This window comes from Lissotriton helveticus, chromosome 6 (genome assembly GCF_964261635.1).
Source record: "Lissotriton helveticus chromosome 6, aLisHel1.1, whole genome shotgun sequence".
NCBI lineage: Eukaryota > Metazoa > Chordata > Amphibia > Caudata > Salamandridae > Lissotriton > Lissotriton helveticus.
Genome location: NC_136067.1, coordinates 1,353,760,192 through 1,353,767,037, shown reverse-complemented (window position 1 = coordinate 1,353,767,037; position 6,846 = coordinate 1,353,760,192). Strand labels below are relative to the sequence as shown.

Below are 6,846 nucleotides of genomic sequence, written 5' to 3'. Positions count from 1 at the left end.
AAGAAGGTAAATAGCTCTGATCCTCCTCACAGGTGGGGGTGGCAACTGGTTGGGTTCTGAAGAACCGGGCTTTTTAGTACCCAGCGGTGCCACGGGCATGCCCAAAGTCTTCGGGTTCACCTGTCTTAGAATACAGAGACACGAGATACTTCTTGGTGGCGTCAAAGAACGAATTTATTGGCTGCAGCCAGAAACAGAAGTCCACGAAGTACAACACCGCGTATATTTGTAGGAGACTGCTCAAATTTGTAAAAACGAGTCATCCCTTTTATGCCAAAAAAATCACATTCCGGACAGACACCCATTATTTACAATTTGTCCAATCATAGGCATTATTACAAAAGGTATCGCATAACGGCAAACCCACTTTTCGGTTGTCCGGCCCACCATTAATTATACAGAAAAGCCCAACATTCCTTCTTACATAAGTCGGACAATACCCATAATAAAGGACCACAACCCATGTCATAAAAGGCCATAAAGGAAGAAACAGAAACAGATACAGAGCAGGATAAGGGATGTGTGTGTATATTAAACTTTACAATGTCCTGTGTTCTGATCCTTAATCTTGATCAGCTATCGGGCAGGGAACTGGTTTAGCAAGGTCAGCTTCAGGCAACGAGGTCAGTTCACTTGGTTCATCCAAAAGTCAGCACGAACTCGAGCTAACGTGTACGTGTACCAAGGACTCGTTCGGCCGCAGTCGACGGCCTATGTGAGGGCAACCAAAGAATGGCTGCCATGCACAAAATGGAACCCATGGTTCGGAACGAAATCTCCAAATACATAGTGAATCTGTCGGTCTAACATGACGAGATCACTCGTGCATGCCGAACTCACTAGTTATGGTTTGCTACTATCAAATTCGTGACGAAATCATGACATTTATAAAACGGGTTCAGAATTCACAGAACCACAGTTCCAACCCACAGTCAGAGCTTGGGAATGCACATGTCACCAGGGCTTTCTCTCCTCTTGACCATGAGTGAATGAGGCAATGTCCATTGTTCTTCACAGTGTTCCCCTCTGGCACACCAGGTTATCAACCTTACTGGAAAAAAAAAACGGGAGAAAAAACAAAAATGAAGGAGTACCACCAGTGAGAATTCACAAGTCACTGTGTCGGTGGATGGTTTTCACAAAATAGAGGAAAACTCTTTTTCTTAAAAACCCCTCACTCATCACCTAGTGATGACATGCTTCATCATCGGGGTCCACCCTAATGACCTAGCGTCATCAGGGTGTGCTTCAACACCTGATTGCAGTGGAGCAGGTTGTGAGTGGTGGTGCGTGAAAAATGAAAAAAATCAGTGAGTTAAAAATTGTCCTGGTTTGAACTTGTAAAATAAAGATTTTTTATTGGCAAGCAACTGGACAATATTAAAATCGTGGCGAGATAAAATAGGGCAACAATGAGCCCGTGTATCTCTATAATTAATAGGGTCTATGTGTTAGGTCTACATGTTTCAACCTTAATGGTTAAGGTTAACCAGGTTTTCGTCAGGAACATACAACCAAGTGGTGGACGGTCTGCGTCCCCTAAAAGACGCACCCAATCCTACCACATGGGACCACTGGATGGCGAAAATGCGCCCGTGGTGTAAGCTCGCTCCACACTGGGTGAGCTAAAAAATCAAAAAACCTGTAAAAGAAAATACCGACATTTGTCAAAGTATTGAACATATTTACAAGCCTGTAACGTAGTGCAGTGCTTCAACGTTGTGTCAGCATGCTGTCACACCCAGTTACATGGTGAATTCAGTGGTAGCATCATACGTCTAGCGTTACCAGTGTCTGGCTCTACTCCAGCATACTTCTAGAGGAGGGAAGTGCAGGTGCGAAATGTGGGACAGTGTCGATTACCCACAACTTTCACACAGAGGGAATATCGTAATTTTCTCTATTCACAACTCACACGTGGTTCATAAAATGGTCACCGCGTGTTACATCCTCGCATACCGACTAGTTGGTGCGAGACTATATCCAATTCGATCGTGCATGCATTGTCAAAGAGAAACTGTACAACACAAAGTAAGACAAACACAACATAGACACAAGACAGACAGAAAGTATATATAACCAAGGCTCACTCTCAATGGAGTGTTCAGGGACTTCATGGGACGGGGGAGGTTACCCTCTTTAAAACGTATTCTGAAAGAGAGTGATATTATTGAGAGGTAGATAAATGCGGGTAAGGAATATCATCCAACTCGTGTCCTGGGCGCGTTCGTTATTGGCGCTAGTTGAAAAAAGACACGCCCGCAGGAAAAAGGGTACTTTTACTCACAGTTAGTTGCCGAGGTATTCAGTTTATAACCTACTGCCTGCACCGCCCCGCTAGTACTGGGCTGGGTGAAGGCGCGAGTGAAATAGAGTGTCGGCGCTTCCGTGATGGGCGTGGTTGAGCCGCGATCACGTGCGCGGAAGGCCGACAGGGATACTAGGACGGTGGCCGCATAGCCTCAAATGGTTGCAGTTAAGGCGAGAGATCGAATCTCGTGTTGGGTAGTTGGGGTAAATCCCAGACTAGGAGGTACAATATTCCAAAATTATTAAATACTAAAAAGATCATAAGGAGTATTTCAGTAATTGTATACAAAGACCTGAATGGCTGATGAAATATTGGTAATAGCATTGTAGATAGCCATATTAAAGGGGGGTTCTGAGATAAAACTGGGGTGTATATTACCAGAAGACCCCGACAGAAGACCAATGTTATGATTTAGGCGTGGTCATACTAACCAGAACGGACCATGACTAGTTAAAATTACAAGAGTGTTACAGTCATGTTTATGGACAACTCCTTAGATTGGAAACTCATATCACGGGCCTTAATGATAATGTCCCTTGGGCCTCAATACTGTAAGCCTACCCACTACCCTTTGAGCAAGATTCAGCCTACTCCTAACCATCTAAGGAGTTGTCCATAAACATGACTGTAACACTCTTGTAATTTTAACTAGTCATGGTCCGTTCTGGTTAGTATGACCACGCCTAAATCATAACATTGGTCTTCTGTCGGGGTCTTCTGGTAATATACACCCCAGTTTTATCTCAGAACCCCCCTTTAATATGGCTATCTACAATGCTATTACCAATATTTCATCAGCCATTCAGGTCTTTGTATACAATTACTGAAATACTCCTTATGATCTTTTTAGTATTTAATAATTTTGGAATATTGTACCTCCTAGTCTGGGATTTACCCCAACTACCCAACACGAGATTCGATCTCTCGCCTTAACTGCAACCATTTGAGGCTATGCGGCCACCGTCCTAGTATCCCTGTCGGCCTTCCGCGCACGTGATCGCGGCTCAACCACGCCCATCACGGAAGCGCCGACACTCTATTTCACTCGCGCCTTCACCCAGCCCAGTACTAGCGGGGCGGTGCAGGCAGTAGGTTATAAACTGAATACCTCGGCAACTAACTGTGAGTAAAAGTACCCTTTTTCCTGCGGGCGTGTCTTTTTTCAACTAGCGCCAATAACGAACGCGCCCAGGACACGAGTTGGATGATATTCCTTACCCGCATTTATCTACCTCTCAATAATATCACTCTCTTTCAGAATACGTTTTAAAGAGGGTAACCTCCCCCGTCCCATGAAGTCCCTGAACACTCCATTGAGAGTGAGCCTTGGTTATATATACTTTCTGTCTGTCTTGTGTCTATGTTGTGTTTGTCTTACTTTGTGTTGTACAGTTTCTCTTTGACAATGCATGCACGATCGAATTGGATATAGTCTCGCACCAACTAGTCGGTATGCGAGGATGTAACACGCGGTGACCATTTTATGAACCACGTGTGAGTTGTGAATAGAGAAAATTACGATATTCCCTCTGTGTGAAAGTTGTGGGTAATCGACACTGTCCCACATTTCGCACCTGCACTTCCCTCCTCTAGAAGTATGCTGGAGTAGAGCCAGACACTGGTAACGCTAGACGTATGATGCTACCACTGAATTCACCATGTAACTGGGTGTGACAGCATGCTGACACAACGTTGAAGCACTGCACTACGTTACAGGCTTGTAAATATGTTCAATACTTTGACAAATGTCGGTATTTTCTTTTACAGGTTTTTTGATTTTTTAGCTCACCCAGTGTGGAGCGAGCTTACACCACGGGCGCATTTTCGCCATCCAGTGGTCCCATGTGGTAGGATTGGGTGCGTCTTTTAGGGGACGCAGATCGTCCACCACTTGGTTGTATGGTCCTGACGAAAACCTGGTTAACCTTAACCATTAAGGTTGAAACATGTAGACCTAACACATAGACCCTATTAATTATAGAGATACACGGGCTCATTGTTGCCCTATTTTATCTCGCCACGATTTTAATATTGTCCAGTTGCTTGCCAATAAAAAATCTTTATTTTACAAGTTCAAACCAGGACAATTTTTAACTCACTGATTTTTTTCATTTTTCACGCACCACCACTCACAACCTGCTCCACTGCAATCAGGTGTTGAAGCACACCCTGATGACGCTAGGTCATTAGGGTGGACCCCGATGATGAAGCATGTCATCACTAGGTGATGAGTGAGGGGTTTTTAAGAAAAAGAGTTTTCCTCTATTTTGTGAAAACCATCCACCGACACAGTGACTTGTGAATTCTCACTGGTGGTACTCCTTCATTTTTGTTTTTTCTACTATTGTATCCAGGGGTACAGGAGTACTCCCCGTTCACTCTGGTGAACATAACCCTTGCTCTCTCCATTGTTTCTGTATATCAACCTTACTGTGCATGTTAGCAATGGCCCGATTGGCATGGTAGTAACTTGCTCTTTATGATGGCCCCCTCTTGCATTAAGGGGTTGCCAACTTCACTCAGTATAGGGGCTATATCCTGATCGCATGGCAGTCATCTTTTCGGCGGCCCCTCTGGCATATTGGGTCACAGATTCCACTCTGCATTTGGGCTATGGCCAGATCGGCACAGCAGTAACCTTAATGGTGGCCCCCTATGGCATACGGGGTTGCTGACTTCACTCCACAAACGAGCCATAGCCCGAATGTCATGACAATAATCTTTACAGTGGCTGCCTCTGGGATACGGGGCTGCGGACTTCACTCTGCCCACAGGCTATGGCATGATTAGAACTGAAGAAATCTTCATGGCGACCCCATCTGACATTCAGGGTCGCCGACTTCACGTCACAAATCAGCTACAGCTCTTTCATACGACTGGGAACCGCACTTGGGCAATGGCCGCATTAGTGCAGCAGCCATCCCCTTGCACCTCATTGCGATGATCCCCCACTGGAACTCGTTGCCCTTGTCTGTCTTGTTGCAAGCAGTCCACGCACCCTGCCCAGGGCAAGCTACTCCTGCTGATGGCAGCAGGCAGGGGACGATGCGCTGCTGCAATGCACCCCGGCTGCAGCCAGTGATGCAGAGAGATTGCCCCATAGATCCCTGAGTGTGCTAACACATATCAAACACATATCAGTGAAGCTCAAGGAGGTGCCGCCATAGGACACGGTTGCATCCTACAGAGCCAGCTCGAGGAGCAGCGGCTGAAGGAGGTAGAGAGAAAAAGCCAGATCGAGGCAAGCTTAATCTGTGGCTGACCATTGCAACCAGGGCACACAGGGCAGGGGTGCATGTCCGTCAACAAACTTGGGACTTTTCCATCCCAACAGATACCCCTCTAGATCAGACTACCTCCCACTAACTCTTAACATAGAGAGGTTGGGTGGTGACAGGTAAAACCGGTGGTTAAGTTCACCAGCATTCCCTGGCTAAATCGAGCTCTGTGATCCAATACAAAGTGTAACCTTTGCAGAAATTTGGGATTCTATCCTTTTATAGCCATCAACAATTACAATGGCTTGCACCACAAACTTATTTTCAAACAAAAAAGGGCAGGACTTATGCAAGTCCCACTCTATGGCAAGGTAATCTTTCTCAATAGCTGTCAAGTTCTGTTCTTATGTTAGTAACGTCCTACTAATTAATGCTACTGGATGCTCTCTACCCTTGTCATCCTGTTGAATTAACACAGATCCAACTCCCTTGTCAGAGGCATCCATCTGTACAATGAAAGGCTGACTGTAGTCAGGTGCTTTCAGTACAGGTGCCGTGAATAGTGCCTTCTTTAAGTTTCTCAAATGCTTTTAGGCACTCCTCAGACCATACCACTTTCCTGGGCTGTCTCTTGGAGGTCAAAGCATTCAATGGGGAACTATGCTTCCAACGATTCCCACAAAGTTCCTGTAATGCACTGTGAGTCATAAAAAGGCCTTGCTTCAGTCTGGGTGGTGGGCACCTCCCACTTCATCACAGAATGAATATTGGCATCCAACGGGTGAACATTCCCAGCTCTTGCCCATGACACACTACAGACCACTTCCTCGCCTGACTCTTTGTTGTATCGATGTTCAGTTTCACCTCCTGTATCCTATCTAACACCTGTGCTAGGTGCCTCAGGTGGTCCTACCATGAATTGCTGAACACTGTATTGTCATCCAGATTGTAAGATTCATGTACTCTCCTTGGATTCCGGGTGATGCTCAAAGGGGTCCACCTCCTGACGTCCCCCAACTCTGGATAACTTAACACAGAGCAGTAAGGCAATCAGGTGAGGGAAGGTATTATGAAAGAAACAGCGGGGAGAAGGATACCTGCAACAAAAGAGTACATGGTTAGTATAACGTGAAATCCTAACTACTCTCATATAATTCTCGCTATGTCTGACCAATACCTGAGAGCTAGACGGGACAATCTCTGAATTCCACTATAGGCGTCACCAGTTCTAATAGAGATACTTCTCTCCGTGAAATCAGAGTGATCCTACAACAAGAAGACACAATATTACTCATCCACTCATATTCGGTTATTATG

The 6,846-nt window shown here is 45.4% G+C and overlaps 1 long non-coding RNA gene across 1 annotated transcript; it reads left to right on the top strand.

Moving 5' to 3' along the window:
• Window positions 1–3,410: 3,410 nt before the first annotated feature.
• On the top strand, window positions 3,411–4,184 carry LOC144761734 (uncharacterized). Its single transcript, XR_013595875.1, has 3 exons — window positions 3,411–3,433; window positions 3,570–3,630; window positions 4,079–4,184. It is a non-coding gene; the product is annotated as an uncharacterized LOC144761734 (long non-coding RNA).
• The last annotated feature ends 2,662 nt before the right edge of the window (window positions 4,185–6,846 follow it).